Source organism: Amphiprion ocellaris, chromosome 10, assembly GCF_022539595.1.
Source record: "Amphiprion ocellaris isolate individual 3 ecotype Okinawa chromosome 10, ASM2253959v1, whole genome shotgun sequence".
In the NCBI taxonomy this organism is placed as follows: Eukaryota; Metazoa; Chordata; class Actinopteri; family Pomacentridae; genus Amphiprion; species Amphiprion ocellaris.
This window is the reverse complement of record NC_072775.1, coordinates 34,775,048-34,795,339: the sequence shown is the minus strand read 5'-3', so window position 1 is coordinate 34,795,339 and position 20,292 is coordinate 34,775,048. Positions and strand designations below refer to the sequence as shown.

At 37.3% G+C, this 20,292-nt stretch overlaps 1 protein-coding gene across 1 annotated transcript in view; it reads right to left on the bottom strand.

The window, feature by feature from the left end:
- Positions 1–16,096, bottom strand: part of basp1 (brain abundant, membrane attached signal protein 1) — a 46,832-nt gene extending 30,736 nt beyond the window's left edge. The window contains exon 1 of the mRNA XM_023270724.3: positions 15,936–16,096. The gene's annotated coding sequence lies outside the window, so the exon portion shown is untranslated. The remainder of the gene's footprint in view (positions 1–15,935) is intronic.
- Positions 16,097–20,292: the final 4,196 nt, after the last annotated feature.

The following is a 20,292-nucleotide window of genomic DNA, read 5'->3' as shown; positions in this document are numbered from 1 at the left end:
AAAACCAGACACAAAACAGCACAAAACAACAAATGAGACACAAAGTGAAACACAAGACAACATAATGTAGACTGAAAATGAGACACAAAACAACACCAACCGACGAACGAGACACAAAACAAACAAACTAGACAAGAAAACAACAAAAAAGAGACAAGACAACACAAACCCAGACACAAAAGAATATAAAACAACACAAAATGACAAATCAGACAAAAAATGAGACACAAAACAACACAAACTAGACTAAAAATGAGACACAAAACCATGCAAACTGACAAATGAGACAGAAAATGATAGAAACCTGCAGCTACAGTTGATACTGATTACAGCAACAACACAATCTAAATATTTATTTCTATGAATCCAGTAAATCTCTGGTGATCCAGTTATTACTCTGCTGTTCAGTCATACAGGAAACACGATCGTAGGACTGTAAAAATGACCACAGCGGCCAGGAATTTAGGATTAGTTGTTTTTTAGTATAAACGGTTGTTGAATAAAAGTGTTCTCCTTTGAGAGAAACCAGAAATAACGGAGGAGCTGAGTGTCTGACCTCGACGCCCACATCTCTAGAACACATATCAGCGACAATTGAAGCTGCAGCTCCTCTGAATGTTCTCCGTCTGGAAACCCGTCGACCGAATCCAGCGACGCTCTACTCAGTCTGTCAGAACCTCTCAGTTAGCAGAGCAGCAAGCGGTTCATTAATGTTCTCCTGGGTTCACAGAAGAACCGGAGCTTCAAAGAAACACAGAAATCTTCTTATTTTTACATCTTTGTCATACATAATGTATGACAAACCCAACAAAACTAAAACTTCTGTTTTTAGATGATTTTTGAAGGATACATCTCGCCCTAAGTGAAAAAGTGAGCTACCAATCTTACTTGTTGAACCTGAACATCACTAAATAGAACCTGTCTGGCATTTTGAACCTTCCTGAGTACACCTACTACCAATCAGTTAAGGTCCATCTACATGGTTCCACAATAAGGAAGACAAAAAGAACATAAAGGTTCTTCTGGATGAACTCCAAGACTTCTGGATAACATCTTGTGTGTGGACTGATGAGCCAAAGGTGGAAGACATGGGTCATCACCTACCTACCAAATGACCAAATTCATTCATCATTTTGGTTCAGTTTCACTGTCCACACTCACATATGACTCCTGCCAGGCTTGTGGAACCTAAACATCACTAAATAGAACCTGTCTTCATTGTGAAGCAGCTAAAGGGTCTCAAAAAGCAGAACACGATGTCACGTTCTAAAGAGATTCAAGAACAGATGAGATCATCGACATTCATCAGTCTGGAGTGTTCCAAAGTCTTTTCTGAGGCTCTGGGACTCCAGAGAACCACAGAGAGAGACATTATCTACAGATGGAGAAACATGGAACAGTGGTGAACCTTCACGAGTATACCAGCTACCAAAAGTTCTCCAAGAGCATCAACATCTAATCCAGGAAGTCACAGATGAACACTACAAGATCTACAGACCTCATTTGACTGATTATTAGGTTTAGGGGGGCAATTACTTTTTCACTGATTGTTTATCTATAAACTGAGGCATTGTGGGTGGAAGAACTTTAAGAAAATCCCATGTTTTTAGCTGTTTACTTTGACTTCATTGCAACGGTCGCCTCATTTAAACAGTAAATGCGATGCATGTGTTTTACGGGGAAACTCCTCGTAGAGTATTTTTAGCAACATTGTCTAAACGGAGAGTGAAAACAGAAGAACAACTGGTACATCTGGAGGCAAATTAGCTTCAGAAAATCATAAAATATTAACTTGAACAGATGTTTTTAGCTGCATGAAGGACTATATTTGCTTTTTTAAAAGCTATTTCACAGCTTTCTTTTTTGTTTGGCTCTTTCTATGTTGTGAATCTCACCACAAATTCTTATATTTTGCAAACCCAGCTGCAGAAATCTACAATATTTTCTACTAACTCTTGATTATTTTCAGGTTTATGAAGTCATCAGCATCTCAAACGGACTATTTTTAAATGTTTTGCACATTTTTACCAGCTGACTCTGGGCTGACGGAGCATCTTACTCACACTTCTAGGACAAACACTTCGTCTGCTGCCTCACTGATTTACAGAAAACATGGAACAGCGGTGAACCTTCATGAGTATACCAGCTACCAAAAGTTCTCCAAGAGATCATTGATATCTATTCAGTTAAGGTCCATCTACATGGTTCCACAATAAGGAACACTCTAGGAGGAAATGGATCAGTATATTTTTAATATTTTCTACTAACTCTTGGTTCCTTCCAGGTTTATTAACTCTGAAATTGACTATTTTTGATCATTTTGCACATTTTTACCAGCTGACTCCAGGCTGACGGAGCGTCTTATTCAAACTTCCAGGACAAACACTTTGTCTGACGCCTCCCTGATTGACAGAAAACCATCTATGGCCAAACAACGACGGCGTTGTGTTGCAGAAACAGCAGATTAGCTGCTGTGTGTCGTCTTTGTTGAAAGATTGAAAGCTTCCAGTTAACGTGATGCAGCTTCCGGCAGGAGAGCAGCCGATTGTTTGACTCCCAGGTCTCTGAGTTAATCTTGTTCTCTGCTGCACAAACACTGATTGATTCGTGTTTCTGATGTTTGCAGGTTAGTAGAACATGTTCCATCTCAACAGCTGTTGCACTGTCAGGAAATTTACATTAAAAAATGCTAAAGATTTAACATGCAGTTGGGTATCATCACATTTTAATGTAATTTCTATGCATTTTATGCTTACTGTGGATCATTTTACAGCATTTCATTGATACAAAAATGGACAAAATGTGCTAACAAGACACAAAACAACATGAACTGGACAAGAAAATGACAAAACAAGACACAAAGCAACACAAACTAGACATGAAACTGCTAAAACGGTCGGCCGTCCTCGTATCGTGTGGATGCAGCAGCCTCTCAGCGCTGCCTCTAAATAACTGTCACTAACTGAGCTGTCTGCAGACGAGTCCAGACCAACTGTAAACTCCAGATGACCCTGAACAGACACTCAGAGAGACGCTGACGACCAAATGTCTAGACACAAGATGACGAAGCTGGAATCAGCTGGAGACAACCATTATATTATATTATATTATATTATTAGAATAGAATATAATATAATACAAGATATTAAATTATATTATAATTAGAATATAATACAAGATATTATATTATATTATATTGTATTATATTATATTAAATTATATTATAATTAGAATATAATAGAATACAAGATATTATATTATATTATATTATATTATATTATATTATATTATATTATAATTAGAATAGAATAGAATAGAATAGAATAGAATAGAATAGAAGATATTATATTATATTATATTATATTATATTATATTATATTATATTATATTACATTATAATTAGAATAGAATAGAATAGAATATAAGATATATTATATTATTATTATAATTATAATATAATATAATATAATATCTTATATTATATTATATTATATTTTTACAATATTACAATATTACAATATATTATAATATATTATAATTACAATATAATGTTATTTTTATTAAATTAGATGATATCAGATGTATTAGATTATATTATCTCAAAATATTTTGCAAATTATACAACAAAAGGATAATTATTATGATTGATCATGATCAAATTTACAAATTAAGATAAATTCTTTAAAAACCATTTTAATCCGGTTTTATATATATATACATACATACATATATATATATGTATATATATATGTATATATATATATATATATATGTATATATATATATATATATATATATGTATATATATATATATATATATATATATATATATATATATATATATATATATATATATACATATATATATATATATGAGCCTCAAACATTAAACCAGTCAGAAAAATTCCTTCAGAAAACATTTCAACACTTCCAGGTTTCCAGACAAACCCTCGATCTCGTCTCGCACTTCAGGAAAGAAAAAAAAAACATCCAGCGAAGGACATTGGTGTAATTTGTCGGTTTGGGTGATTGAAACCGACAGAACTGGGACTGCAGCTCCGAGGCTGAACTCTGGAACTTCTCGCTGCTTTGAGTCTGAACTCTGGAGCATCTCGCTGCTTTGAGTCTGAACTCTGGAGCATCTCGCTGCTTTGAGTCTGAACTCTGGAACATTTTGCTGCTTTGAGGCTGAACTCTGGAACTTCTCACTGCTTTGAGTCTTAACTCTGGAACATTTTGCTGCTTTGAGTCTGAACTCTGGAACTTCTCGCTGCTTTGAGTCTGAACTCTGGAACTTCTCGCTGCTTTGAGTCTGAACTCTGGAGCATCTCGCTGCTTTGAGTCTGAACTCTGGAACATTTTGCTGCTTTGAGGCTGAACTCTGGAACTTCTCACTGCTTTGAGTCTTAACTCTGGAACATTTTGCTGCTTTGAGTCTGAACTCTGGAACTTCTCGCTGCTTTGAGTCTCAACTCTGGAGCGTCTCGCTGCTTTGAGTCTCAACTCTGGAGCGTCTTGTTGCTCTCAGACCGATCCTCTGGTGTCGATTATTCAGAGGAAGACGACGCTGATGGAGGATGAAGGCTGCCGTGGCTTCACCGAAAAAATCAGCTAAACACTGTTTTCATCTGTCTGACGGCTTTAAAGGCTTATCGCTGTCAAATGAAAGAAAATCCACTTAAAACAAGACGCTAATATGCTAATGCTAGCTATATTCAGCACTATAACCCTTGTGTCGTCCTGTGGGTCAAAATTGACCCGGTTTAAAGTTTGAAAATGAGTTGAAAGTTTTATGTTGATTGTGTGTATTTTAGTAGTTTTTTATTATTCCACAGATATTTCTTTTGATTTGAATTGCATTGAAAAGTTTTGTTTCATTTTCTTGCATATTTTTCTGAAACAATGATGACGTAAAACTCTGAACAAGTTTGTAAAAGTTCTTGATTCGGTTTGAATTATTTTACAAAAAAGGAAATGGACTCAGTGTCCACAGGTGGTTCTACATATTACAGATGTTTAACCATTCACACTTTTATTTTCTTTTTATACTCATCTCTTATCTGCACTGCCTGCAGTTCAATAATTCTCTGAATTAATTAGAAGATAATGATATTTATAAGACGGAATAATCAAATTTACAAAAAAGTTTACCTTAAATATGACAGGAACTGTTACAGAAATAAATGTGTGAACTCCTGTCGAGGTTCAGGCTGATCTACAATCATTGAATCAGGAAATTCCTGCAGTTAATAATTAACAACATCAGAATAGCCTCGTTTAGATCCGGAGGAAACAGGAATGTCACAGATTTTGCTATTTACGTTCAAAGACAATCTCAGAGTTATTGTTTAACAAAACCTCAATAAAATTGTTCCTGTTTGTCCTGCATACATGCTGATATCACTGAAATATGGTTCACGATGCTCCGCTGGAAAGGTTTATTATATTATATTATATTATATTATATTATACTATATTATATTGTATTGTATTGTATTATATTGTATTATATTATATTATATTGTATTGTATTGCATTGCATTGCATTGCATTGCATTGCATTGCATTGCATTATATTATATTATATTAGATTGTATTGTATTGTATTGTATTGTATTGTATTGTATTGTATTATATTATATTATATTATATTATATTATATTATATTATATTATATTATATTATATTATATTATATTATATTAGTATTATTATATTATTAAAAAATATAAAATTCTAATAATCTAAATAAACTATAAACAATTTATTTAAAAAAACATAATCCTAAAAAAGCTCTTCTATTCTTTTTACATTGCAGTAACATGCTACTTTAAGCTGGAAGGTTTCTATTAATTCTGCATTTTTTAGTTGTATTTCTCACTATTCTGCTGATATTAATTAAATGTGTGCATTATAACTTTTGCATCGTAAAGTTCTGTTACCTTTTCCTGCATATTTTTTTGAAGAAAAACTAACATAAAACCGTTAATGAATCTGTAACATCATGTCAGCTTATTTACGAAAAATACTTTTCTTGATTCAGTGTATTTAAGAATACAGGAAGACAGATTACAGGCCTCCAGGTTCAATAAATTCACTCCAGAAACATCAGCTGTGAGGGTTCCTCCAGTTGTAGGGCTGAATCCTGCTTATTCATTCATTCATCGTAGAATGGTCTGACAGCACCTCAGTATTATTCTGCTGCAGGGCGATGAAAAAAGGTGCAGCTTTTCCAGACAGAATGAAAACGACACACTATTAAAGTCTCATAAGTGTCAGAATATTATCTCCTCAGTCTGGAGTCGGTCTGAGCTCAGATAAGAGGCCAGCAGAGACACAGCGATCGTCCTTTTATCAAACATTTCACATCCACAAGGACGAACCCACCGACTGACTGAGTGTTCTGGAGTTCATCGCCGCCCCGCCGGGCTACAGATCAGATAACAATGTCGCTCCGGGTTTGAGCTGTAATTTCCTGGAAGACAAGGCGCGATGTGACAGATGGAGGAGCTCTGAGGACGAGGACATGTTGCCGTCAAATCAGAGAGGACGAGGAGGAGGAGGAGGAGGAGGAGGAAGATGCTTCCACTTCAGTCCCCCAAACAAACCAATGCTGACTGAAGAAACCACAGGTCAAAGACTGGAGTTTAACCCTCCTGTCATCCTGCAGGTCAAATTGACCCGTTTTAAAGTTTGAAAATGAGAAGAAAAAATATTTTCACAGTGAAACTTCTGATGTCCACATTTTCAACATTTTTTGGTGGAAAAAAAGAAAAGTTAAAAATGTTTCTAAAGAACTTTCACAAAAAAAATGTGAATGTCCTTAAAGAAAATATTAGAAGTTTTATTGATATATATGGAATCACTAGATATTTTTAGGATTTTTTTTTTGGAAGATTTTTACTCATTTTCTGAAAATATTTACAAGAATTTGCTTGCCAAATTTGGGGGATTTTTTTAAAAATAAAATGTTTAAGGGAAATTTTTAAGGAATTATTGGAGTTTTCTTGGGCTGCACAGTGGCGTAGTGGTTAGCACTTTCGCCTTGCAGCAAGAAGGTCCCTGGTTCACGTCCCGGCTTTCCCGGGATCTTTCTGCATGGAGTTTGCATGTTCTCCCTGTGCATGCGTGGGTTTTCTCCGGGTACTCCGGCTTCCTCCCACAGTCCAAAAATATGCTGAGGTTAATTGATCATTCTAAATTGCCCGTAGGTGTGAATGTGAGAGTGATTGTTTGTCTCTGTATGTAGCCCTGTGACAGACTGGTGACCTGTCTAGGGTGTCCCCTGCCTTCACCTGAGTCAGCTGGGATAGACTCCAGCCCCCCCATGACCCTAGTGAGGATTAAGCGGTGTATAGATAATGGATGGATGGATGGAGTTTTCTTCATAAAGGTTTTGCAAATTTTCAGAAATTTGGGGAATTTTTTAATGAATTTTTGGATTTTTTTCAGACAAAGAAACAATATTTTTTGGTGCCTGTAAATGAGGACAAAGCAATCAAGACAAAAATTATTATTCATTGTGCTAACAGCAATATAATACTGTACAATACTGCATGTCTGTCCAGTTATATTCTTTTTTTTACTGGAAAGTGTTTTCAGCTAAAGGAGTTTATGTAGAATTTAAAGATACTAGGACTAAAAATCTGCCTTTGAAAAATCCATACAAGTGTAACTTTCAACCCCCAGAACGAGCATTTAAAGCACAGAGGACATGACCACGGAGTCATGGGACGGTTCTACTGGAACTGTGACTCATTAAAACATCCTCAAACAGAAACAAGCTACAGAACAAAAGTCACACTTCGCCTCCATTTTCTCTGCCGTGACTCCACTTCAGCATCAAAATAAACTCTGAAACTGAAACTCGTGGTCATTTAACACGCCGTCACGCTTCCTTTAGCAGGAAACCGAAGCGTCCGAGTTCCTCATTCCTGACAGAGGAGCAGCTTATCAAGCCGAGGCCACATGCGGAGTCTTATCTGCCTCAAAAAGCTACAAGTGTGAAGCAGCAGAAGCCGGCTGTGGCGTCGCTGCAGCCGCTCTTTGTAGAGAATCAAACGCTCCACTTTTATACCTTCACCATCCGTCCAGCAGCGTGAAACAACTGGCAGCTAACGGTGGACACTTTCCAAGAAATTAACTTCCCCGTTTCACACTCCACACTGCAGCAGCTGTTCTGTTCCACTGTTTTATTTTCACAACACTGAGCTTTAAAGCTGTGTTTTATTGTTCAAAACTTCACAAATTCATTCCAGCACAACAGTCCTGTAACAGATGCTAACTCCGTAGCATCGAGTCTTGTTTAGGAACACAGAATCAGGCAGGAAGTGTAGCGGCTAGAAGTGTTAATAATTAATCAATTAGCATTAAAAAGATAATCTTGCGTGTCAGAAAATGTATTGTTGATCAGCCGTAGTACCTGAGTGTTCCACCAGGTGGAGCCTCTGACCGTTTAATGCGATAAATAACTACAAATTTCATTCAATATTTATCTCAATAATTGGACTAAAGCAGGAATTAATGCCTATGCAGTCATGAAACCTGCAGAAAAAAAAACAGATTTTTACATTTCCAAACAGCAAAACTGCATTTTTAATTACGCTCAGAGAAAAACTGATTATTTTTGTCATTTAGCTGAAAATAGTTTCCAGCAAGAATGAACATAACTGGACAGACATGCTGTATCGTACAGTGTTTTATTGCTGTTAGCAACACAAATAATAGTTTTTATCTTGACTGCAGTGGGTTGGAAACAAAAATCCTCAATGACTGCATTCATAGCTTCATACAAATTTACTGTAAAATGTAATTTTATGATTTTTTTCGTGGGTAACCAGGTGACCAGATGAAGCTTAAAACCCTTAAAAAACTATTTTCTGTGAGCCCGGTCACTACACTGCTTTGATTGTTAGCGTAGCGACCGGCCACCATGACAGAGACTCATGTGTTACTTAATGACCTCTGAAACAATAAAGACAATCCAGTGTTATTCAGGATGTTATTGTAGCTACAGATGTGTGGCGGATGAAAAATGTCCACCAATAAAACAGGAATATTATCCACAATGCATCATTCACACTTACAATATTATTATTATGAGAAAATTTCTTTAACTGGTTGAGGAAATTACGTTTCCTTTACCCGGTAGTTTGCATCTCGGTTGCAAATTTCCAACTATTTCCTAAAGAGACAGTCATCCGATTAATAATTAGCTAAATGCTAAAGCTACAGGCTAGTTCTGCGTTTGGGAACCATGGGAATGTTTAAGTATAAATTGTTAAATGAGTAGTTTTGTGGTTGTTATTGCAGTTGCGTTGTGTTTGAATTTTCTTTTTTTTTTTGAGGATGGGAGCATTGTGGAGGTTTAGCTTGCAAAGGGGCACCATGACAGAGACTTCTGTAGCCATTAATGGATGAAATTTAGTTCTAACAAAAGTCCACATATGGAGGTTAGAGGTGATTTTGGAGGCCAAAACTCAGCTACTTTCACCTTGCAGTAATAGTAGCAGGTTTTTTACTCTGTGTTTACTCATATTTACACTCCATGTTTGTTTACGCACCACAATTATCCAGAAACGTTTAAAAAGCTGCAAAGTTCATTCGATTTTCTAAATGTTCCGGCTAACGTGTCAGCAAACAGGTACAAAAAACAGCTAAAACAGGGAGAATCATAGAGAAAAGTGTCAAAACTGAGGAGCTAAACAGGCTGCAATCAGCAACAAAAGGCTAGTTTCACATTAATTTCACAGAGACGGGGAAAGCGAGGTATTATTACATGAAACTATGCAAATGGTCAAAAGTATGTGGACAAGTTGTCTTAAGCCACTATGATCAACCGTCCACATACTTTTAGCTATTTTATCTATATTAGACAGCTACATTCCGACTATGTAAATGGTCAAATATATGTGGAGAACTAGCCTTGCCCTATAATCAACAATCCACATACTTTTAGCTATTTTATCTGTATTAGACAGTTAGATTCCTACTGTGTAAATAGCCAAAAATATGTGGACAACTTGACTAGTTGTGCTATATTAACCCGTCCACTTACTTGAGACAAATTATTAACCGGTATTAGATGATATCGGTGCACAAATACACAAATATATGATCTAAGTTTCCTGTCTGATACACAAGTGGTCAAAAGATAGTTCAATTTTATAGATGGCTAACGTGTTAGCAAACTGATGTGAAAAAACAGTTAAAACAGAGAGAATCATACAGAAAAGTGTCAAAACTGAGGAGATAAACAGGCTGCAATTAGCAACAAAAAGCTAATTTCACATTATGTTGTGAAATTTAATTCAATATTTTTCTCAGTAATTTGATTAAAGCAGGGTTTGGTGCTTGTATATATATCGTTAAACTACATTTTTAATTACATTTACTTGAAAAAAGTGATTGTTTTAGTCCTGCCTTGTAAAAAGTCTCCTACATTAATTCTGTGTGCCAGTTTGCTGTTAAAACAGTGGGTTTGTTGGGCTGACGGTGGATAAAAGCGTCCAGCCCTCTGGCCTCGGACTCGCATGTGGATCCTCATTAAGTATTCAGAACAACACAGCAAACACATGCACACTCTACCGTTATAATTACACAATAAAAAAAGCTGCACACGCCCACTTATGTCAACCGAGATAAGCCTCAAATGTCACCAAGTTCCTGCAATTAAATGCAAACAGCAGAACTGCTTTTATAATCAGGCCACCTGTAATAATTACCCGTCAGAAACTTCAAAACATCAACAGAAGTCGGCAGAATGACACCATTTGTGTCGTTTCAGAACTAGAAATTCAAATAATCCACATACAAAATACTAAAACATGCAGTTGTTGTGGAAATGAGACCAAATCTTAAAAAACTAGAATAAAAGAATGTTTGAAAATACCTTTTAAAAAACCAAAAAAATACAATTTTTTGGCATTGTGTGTCTTGTTTTTGTCACTTTGTCTTGTTTGTCGTTTTGTGTCTTGTTTTTGTCATTTTATGTCTCAGTTTTGTCGTTTTTTTTCTTGTTTTTGTCGTTTTGTGTCTTGTTTTTGTTGTTTTATGCCTTGTTTTTGTCATTTTATGTCTCAGTTTTGTCGTTTTGTTGTCTTGTTTTTGTTGTTTTATGTCTTGTTTTTGTTGTTTTATGTTGTTTTATCATTTTGTGTTTGGTTTTTGTCATCATTGTCATCAAACAGTTTTCTTAAAGAATGTGTAGAGCAAAGCTATGTTCTCTCTTCTATTTTTCATCTTTTCCTCACATTGTCAGCCTTGACTGAATGTCTCACTCTATCTCATATTATCAGGATCAGACTAATTCTTTGGACTGTTTTCCATCAGTCAGTTTGTCCTCTTGGTCAGCAGTAACAGCAGCTAAATATCTAGCTTCTACTGCTGAGAAAAAGATCACATTAGCATGGATTAGAGTAGAGTTAGCAAACAACACAGAAAACATGGAATAAAAATGCTACCATTGATGTGGAAGCTGAGCCAATCAATACCTATTATTGATGAATATGGAGCAGAAAACTGGGAAAGAGAAGGTTGATTTTTCAAACATTAGAAGCCCAAATGTCCTCCAGTTCTGGAATGGTCTGGTTATCAGAGCTAGAAAGTGTAAAAACAGAAAAGTTCTTGAACCACTTGTCTGTGATATTTCATCCAAATCACTTTATTCTATAAGTTTCATTTAAAATTGGCCAAAAATAAACAGTTTGCTGCGACCAGATTCTGTAAAAAAACAAACAACTCTGCTATTCTTGTTGCAACCAGGAAACCATTTACGACTCGCCTGCAGCCAACAGTTTACATGACAAAAAATCTAGGAATTATTGGTGGAACTGGAGGCGAATTTGGAAAAAACAATGTAAGGAGTGAAAGTTTCATAGTATTTTTTCCAGACTTAGTAAAACCTTGGAAACAATCTGTTACAGTCCATTAAATCCTATAAATCTAATTTTATCTGCATTTAAACGCTACTTTTCTGTGTTTCTACAAACCACAGACTGCAGTTTTCTGTTTACAGAAGCAGAAATCGTCCTGATTCTGTCCCATGTCGACATGTTCGCTAGAAAACTCCTAAAACCTGAGAGTGAAAATAGCCTCCCTACGTTTTCCTTTTTTCATGCCGGTTTGCAGCAGCAGTGACTCAACCTGCAGCTCTTCCTCCCCACCTTCCTCTACGCTCCTTTATTTCACCTCGTCTGCTTTAACGAACCTCCATCACACGCAGCTCGGAGCTTTCATTAAGACCGACTCGTATGAAAGTGATCCCGTTTTTAATGACATCTCTGCAGGAAGGGAACCACAAAGGCTCTTTACTGCCAACAAACGCACACATTGTGTAGCTCTGTTTGTTGTCTGGTAAAAACAAAAAAAGGATATGGACAGGTCGCCTCATTGATGTTTATTCACCTGTTCACTTAACTTTAGATTAATTATTTTTCATTATTTACCTGTATGAGGCCATATTGGTGCACAAATCCACAAACATATGATCTAAGTTTCCTGTCTATTATACAAAAGGGCAAAAGTATATGGACAGATTGCGTTGTTGTGCTAGAGTAAAGCGTCCACATACTTTTAGCCAATGTATTTATCTATATCGGACAGTTAGATACTACTTTGTAAATGGTCAAAAGTATGCGGACAAGCTACCTTATTGTCCTGTAATCAACTGTCCACATTTTTTATAGCTATTTTATCTGTATTAGACAGCTACATTCCTACTATGTAAATGGTCAGAAGTATGTGGACAACTTGCCTTGTTGTGCTATATTAACCCGTCCATTTACTTTAGACAATTTATCTATATTAGACAATTAGATTCCTACTATGTAAATGGTCAAAAGTATGTGGACAACTTGCCTTGAAACCCTATAATCAACCGTCCACATATTTTTAGCTATTTTATCTATATTAGACAGCTACATTCCTACTGTGTAAATGATCAAAAGTAAGTGGACAACTTCCCTTGTTGTGCTATATTAAGGCATCCAGTTACTTTTGACAATTTATCTATATGAAATAGATTCCTACTATGTGTGTGGTCAAAAGTATGTGGACAGTTTGTCCTATTGCCCTACACTAAAGCGTCCACATACTTTTAGCCACTTTATTTATCTATAACAGACAGATTCCTACTATGTAAATGGCCAAAAGCATGTGGACAAGTTGCCTTGTTGTGCTATTTTAACCAATCTACTTACTTCAGATGAGTTATTTATCTGTATGAGACAATATCGGCGCACAAATACACACGCGTATGATCTAAGTTTCCTGTCTGATACATAAATGGTCAAAAGTATATGGACAGATTGCCTTGTTACCATATACTAAAGCGTCCACATACTTTAAGCTATTTTATTTATCAGTATTAGACTTTATGTAGCAGAGACGGGACGAGCAAAGCATCATTAATACGTCTGCCCTCCTCTGTCTCTTTCATTAATACATGGGTTGACACGATTTCCATATGCAAATAGTCACAAGTGTGCAGACAAGTTGCCTTGTTGCCCTATAATCAACCGTCCACATACTTTCAGCCATTTTATCTATATTAGATGTTACATCCCTACTATGTAAATGGTCAAAAATATGTGGACAGATTGCCTTGTTGTGCTAAATTAACCCGTCTGCTAACTTTAGACGAATCATTTACCCGTATGAGACGATATCGGTGCACAAAAACACAAAAACATGATCTAAGTGTCCTGTCTGATACACAAATAGTCAAAAGTATGTGGACAGATTGCCTTGCTGCCCTATACCAAAAAGTCCAGTTACTTTTGGCTACTTTATTTATCTGTATTAGACTGTATGTAGCAGACACAGACAGGGCGAGCGAGGTATCATTCCTATATGTCGGCCCTCTCTCTCTCCTCTGAGCAGCGACTGGATGAGTCACCGTCATAACTTCTCATCACGTTCCTCTCCGTCCAGCCAGATGAATGAACGAGTGGCGGCCAATCAGCAGCCAGACAGAGCGGACGCCATCGCTACTACCACACCCCCTGCGTTACCGTGGCGACCTGCAGAAATTCAACATCTACTCTGTGAATCCTCTACATGGGGTTGGCCTCCAGCGAACAGGTGTCAGCAGGTACCTTAGGGCAAGAACAACGTCTTCAGGTGGAATCAGTCACATGATGGCTCACGAGCCAATCAGGACGCTCCGTATGTTCACATTAATGGTGAGTTTAATGTGTTTAAATGTTCTCTGAAATACAAAATGGTGAAAAAGGTGGATGATTACGTCAAATAAAGCAGAATAGTGGAAACTATACACCCTAACAGAGGTAACAGTGCAAATAAACCACCGACTGCACAAAATAAAGCTCATGATTGGGCTTTGAAGATGAAAACTTGACCTCCAGGGAGCAAAAATACACATTTAACCACAGCATGGTGTTTGAAAACAGCAAACTGAACAAATAAATTTGATGTTTTTAAGATCTTTTTAAAGTAAAATAAACAGAATGTGCAGCTAAAGTGAATGTTGAGTTCTCTGTGATGCATTATTACGTATTTAAGGTGAAGCAAAGCGGCTAATCTGTCAAAAATGTATGTTTTTGATGTGTTTATTGCAGATTTTATAGGTTAATCTGCAAAGCGATGTAGCATAGTAGGTGATAATGACATAAAATGTGCAAAAGTTGTGCATAAAATCAGGCAAACGGTAGCAGACATCATTCAGGATTTCTGTAAAATGACGATTAGCTGCATGGATAATGTCAAAAAAGGTAAATATATATAAAAATAGATTATTTTGCATGAAAACGACTTGAGTTATCACGATTCAAGCCGTGAAATTCATCAATACTGCTCGATTGTTGCATTTTGCAGCAGAATATTTCAGCTCCAAGAGCATCAACCAACACTGGAGCTCCATTCACACACAAAACATACACAAAACACACGTTTTCTACCGAGAAAAACACACAAACACACACCACCAGCAGCACGTTTTTAATTCTACAGGCATCTTTTCCTGTCTGGAACAGATAAATAAACCCAGATTTAAACGCCTCTTCCTCCTGCTGCTGCTGCTGCTGTTCTCCATCCTATTGATAGGCAAGGTGGCATCTCTCCCATCCACACCCTACACCCAGTGCGCATGCGTGCCGCGGCAAACAAAGGACCAGGGCAATTAAGCGGCGGAGGATGCTGCTGAAGTTTGCACGAAGGAAAAACATTTCAGAAATCACACAGAATGAAAAAATACAAACGTTATTAAACGTGCAGCAGCGACGAGGAGAAGATTCAGCTTCCCTCACCCCAAAACCTCCTCCTGCCCTCCTCCTGCTCCCCCTCAGCGCAATAAAAATGGAAATCTGATTCAATAATTCATGTGAATCATGACATAATGTGGCTCGAGCCGCTCCGGTGTCACACCTCCAGCTCAGACAAAGAAGGTGGAGCCGCGGCTGGAAATTAGAAGAAGAAAACCCTCAGCAGCAGCAGCAGCATCACCCCTCCCCGTGCAAATTATATAATCATAAACCATGTCAGAGCAATCAATAAATAATAAAGAGTGCGTGAGGGGTGCGCGCACCGGCCGTGGAGACGCTCCTGTCCTGCGCGCCCCCAAAAGCGCATTTTTTTAAAATTCTCCTCCTTCAATAAAAGTGTGAAAAAGCAGAATCCGTGCGTCGGAGCGCGTGTTCCTCCAGACTGTACACACCCCTTTTTTTTTAAAGCTCGTGCACAAAAAGAGGAATTTTCTCCATTTCTCTGCTTTTTTAATTCATCTTTAATGCTTCCATCAAACCTCTGCGTCTTTTGTCTGCTTCCCTCCGAGCGGCGGCGGCTCCACAACAGAGGAGGTGGAAAAGACAAAAGCTTTTGTTTTTCTTTCTTGTAATAAATGAAATTAAAAACAGCCACAAGGACCGTGAAAAGCGTCGGTTTCCCGGTGTTTCCCGGTGCACCGGCGGCGGATCTTACCGTCTCAAGTTGCGGCGCTCCTCTGCTGCTCCTCGCAGGTTCGACTGGCGGCTGCTGGATTCTTTTTTTGCGGCTTCTCCTGCGCGCCCAGCGGCTTGTGCCTGCTGCACGGAACGGCTCGGCTCGGCGATCCTCCGCCTGCGCGCACACGCACCCGTGCGCACGTGCACGCGCGAGATTTTTTTTTATTTTGTGTGTGTGTGTGTGTGTGTGTGTGTGTGTGTGTGTGTGTGTGTGTGTGTGTGTGTGTGTGTGTGTGTGTGTGTGTGTGTGTGTGTGTGTGTGTGTGTGTGTGTGTGTGTGTGTGTGTGTGTGTGTGCACGCAGAGAGAGCAGAAAAAGAATTTGTCTCAGATCTTTACGCACGATGTTAAAAGGTTCCGGTGCGTTTTTGCGCAGATATTTCCGCTAATATTCAGAGTTTCTTTATGATAATTTATCCATAATACTAAATCCGCTATATTTAGCGCAAATCAGCCAAACTAGAGTCTCCAAGGAGGCAGTTATTTGCGCCAAAAACCACATTTTAGCGATTTAATTTGCTTTTGTCGTCTCTGGGGATTTTTACGTTTCCTCAGATCTCGAGTTGCGCACCAGAGGAGAACCTAAATGTTCTCTGCGCTGCTTTTACAGGAAATACTCCCAGGTTCTCTGTTCTGTGACCTCCGTGCGCCCCCTGCCCTTCGCCAGGTTCTATGTGGAACCTGTTGGTGCTCCAAACACTTGTTGATGCGGATTTATCTCATCACAAGAGAAGAGAACGGTTCAACAGCGGAGTTCTAATGATGTTCTAAAGAAAAAAAAGCTCACTTCCGGTCACATTTTCACATTCAGAAGACGTTCTATGACAACAAAGAAGAGAACGGTTCCCACAACGTAGTTCTAATGATGTTCTAAATCTAAAGTTCTAAAAATGTTCACTTCCGGTTTAACATTCAGAGGATGTTCTGCGATGACAAAGCAGGAACATTCTCAACATTTAAAACGCGTTCTCCAGCTGACAGAACATTCTTCATGTTATGTTCCTTTACAAATTATGGAACGTTCTGACTGCGATGAATGTTCTCCCATATAACGTTCTAGATGATTAAAGGTAGAATGTTTACTGCTTTTGTCGAGGGAACAGGTCATAGAACGTTCGTCTGTAAGAACTTTCCACAATGATATCAAAGGAATGATGTTCTCAATGGAACATCTAGAAAACGTTGTTACTGAATCCTCAGTTGACACGGCGTTCTTTATATTATGTTCCTTCACAAACATGGAACGTTCTGGTTGTAATGAACGTTTTCCCATAAAATGTTCTCACAATGTTCCATGATACCAAAGGAAGAACAACAAAAAAAAGGTTTTCCAGATGCTATCGAGGCCTCGGATGATTTCTATAAAACGTTCCTGTAATGTGATATATTAACAAAGGTGGAACATTCTGGCTGCAATGTTCTAAGGATGTTGTTGAGGGAACATACTGTGGAATCTATAAAATGTTCCACAATGTTCTATGGCAAGAAAAGAGTGTGTTTGAATCAAAAGTTCTAAAAATGTTCACTTCCAGTCACATTCAGAAGATGTTCTGCAATGACAATTGAAGAACATTCTAAACATTTAAAACATGTTCTCCAGCTGACAGAACGTTCTTTATGTCACACTCCTTCACAAACATGGAACATTCTGGCTACAATAAATGTTCTCCCATAAAACATTCTAGATGATTAAAGGTAGAACGATTCGTGCCCTTGTCGAGGGAACACATTATAGTAAGAACTTTCCACAATAATATCAAAGGAAGAAAGTTCTCAATGCAAAATCTGGAAATTGTCAAGATGTTACTGAATCCTCAGATGACAGAACATTCTTTTTAGTACGTTCCTTCACAAACATGGAACATTCTGGCTGCAAGGAACGTTCTCCCATAAAACGTTCTCACAATGTTGCATGATAACAGAGGAAGAACAACAAAAAAACAAAGGTTTTCCAGGTGTCATCGAGGCCTCTATAAAATGTTCCTGTAATGTGATATATTAACAAAGGTGGAACATTCTGGCTGCAATGTTCTGAGGATGTTGTTGAGGGAACATATTGTAGAATCTATACAATGCTCCATAATGTTCTATGGTAAGTAGAGCGTGTTTGAATTAAAAGTTCTAAAAATGTTCACTTCCAGTCACGTTTTAACATTCAGAAGATGTTCTACAATGACAAAGCAGAAACGTCCTCAACGTTTAAAACATGTTCTCACAAAAAATGTCTTCCAGATGTACTTGAAGCCTCAAATGACAGAACATTTTGCTATACAGAACGTTTTGTAACGTTCCTGTGATAGGATGTATTACAGGTAGAACATTTAGTCTTTTTGTTGAAGGAACACCTTATAGAACGTTCTTCTATAAGAAGTTTTCACAATGATATTAAAGTGGAGATGTTCTCAATACAACGTCTAGGAAACATTTCAAGGCCTCAGATGACAGAACGCTCTTCATAAGATGTTCTTGTACTGTGATATATTAACAAAGCTGGAACATTCTGGCTGTAATGTTCTAAGGGGGTTTGGGGTATGTTCCAGAGGAACATATCATTGAACACTCTTCCATAAAACATTCTCACAATGTTCCATGATATCATCGGAAGAACATTTTCAATCCATCATTCAAAAATGTTTTGGAGATGTTATTCAGGCCTCATTCGTTCTCTAATGTAGATGATTAAAGGTAGAATGTTTCGTGTTTTTGTTGAGGGAACACATTATAGAATGTTATAGAATTTTCCACAATGTTAACAAAGAAAGGATGTTCTCAATTCAACATTTGGAAAACATTTTCCAGATGTTTTCGAGGCCTCAGATGATGTTTATATAACGTTCCTATAATGTGATATATTAACAAAGGTGGAACATTCTGGTTGCAATATTCTGAGGATGTTTTGGAAATTTTCCAGAGGAATACATTATTCTATTAAACATTCTCATAATGTTCCATGGGAATAAACAAAGAACGTTCTCAAACAAACAAACAAAAACTTTTCCAGATGTTATCAAGGGCTCAAATGACAGAACATTTTATTATACAGAACATTTCACAAGGTTCCTGTTATGTAACAGATTAAAGGTAGAACATTTTGCCTTTTTGTTGAGGGAACACATGATAGAACGTTCTTCTAGAAGACGTTTCCACGATGAAAACAAAGGCAGAACATTTTCAAACCAACATTCAAAAACTGTTTTCCAGATGTTCTCAAGGCCTTGGATGACAGAATGCTTTATTATATAGAACATTTTATAACATTCCTCTAGTGTAGATAATTAAAGATAGAATGTTTCGTACTTTTGGTAACACCTTATAGAACGTACTTCTATAAGACGTTTCCACAATAATAACAAAGGAAGGATGTTCTCAATGCAACATCTGGAAAATGTTGTCAAGATGTTACTGAATCCTCAGATGACAGAATGTTCTTCATAAAACGTTCCTGTAATGTGATATATTAACAAAGGTGAAACATTCTGGCTGTAATGTTCTGAGGATGTTTTGGGAATATTGTTGAAGGAACACATCATAGAATCTATAAAACGTTCCCACAGTGTTCCACAATATTACACGCCAAGAAGGTAAGAACGTTCTCAGGAGAACATTCAGTTTTTTAAAACATTAGACCCTAACAGTCGAACAATGTTCTCACCAAACATCTTTAGAACATTTGTAGTTTTTCTGCTTTGAAGAAGAACGTTCTGGGAACTAAAAGAGAACTTACTGCTGAAAATATTAGCAGAACTTTGCAGAACTAAAAAGTTGTAGCTTGGAAAAAAAACTGGTGTTCATTCATCTTGACATAAATAGATCTAGGTTCTTTTGTTTGTTCTGCTTTTATTTTTTCCTCAAAATAATGTGTCAGTTTTGTTCTTCTTGGATAAAAATAAAATGTATGTCGTAATTTCAAGTTTTAGTGGTGTTATGTTGGTGCTGCATTACTGACAGTTGGACACTAGAGGGCAGTATTGGCAAAAGAATTGAGGTTCTATTGGTGACGCGTTTCTTGGTTCCTTTCATTACATCCATCATAATAACGTCCATATTCTGGGTTCTGGATTGTCAGTCAGACAGAACAACATGTTCCAAGACTCTAATTTCTCATTGTTTTCACTGTTTTTCATCAACAAAACGATTCACCAATAATGAAAATAACTGTTAGCTACAGTGCTAATTTCATGCTATCACCTGCCACCAAACCCATCCATCCATCCATCCATCCATCCATCCATCCATCCATCCATCCATCCATCCATCATCTATACACCACTTAATCCTCACTAGGGTCTATCCCAGCTGACTCAGGTGAAGGCAGGGGACACCCTAGACAGGTCA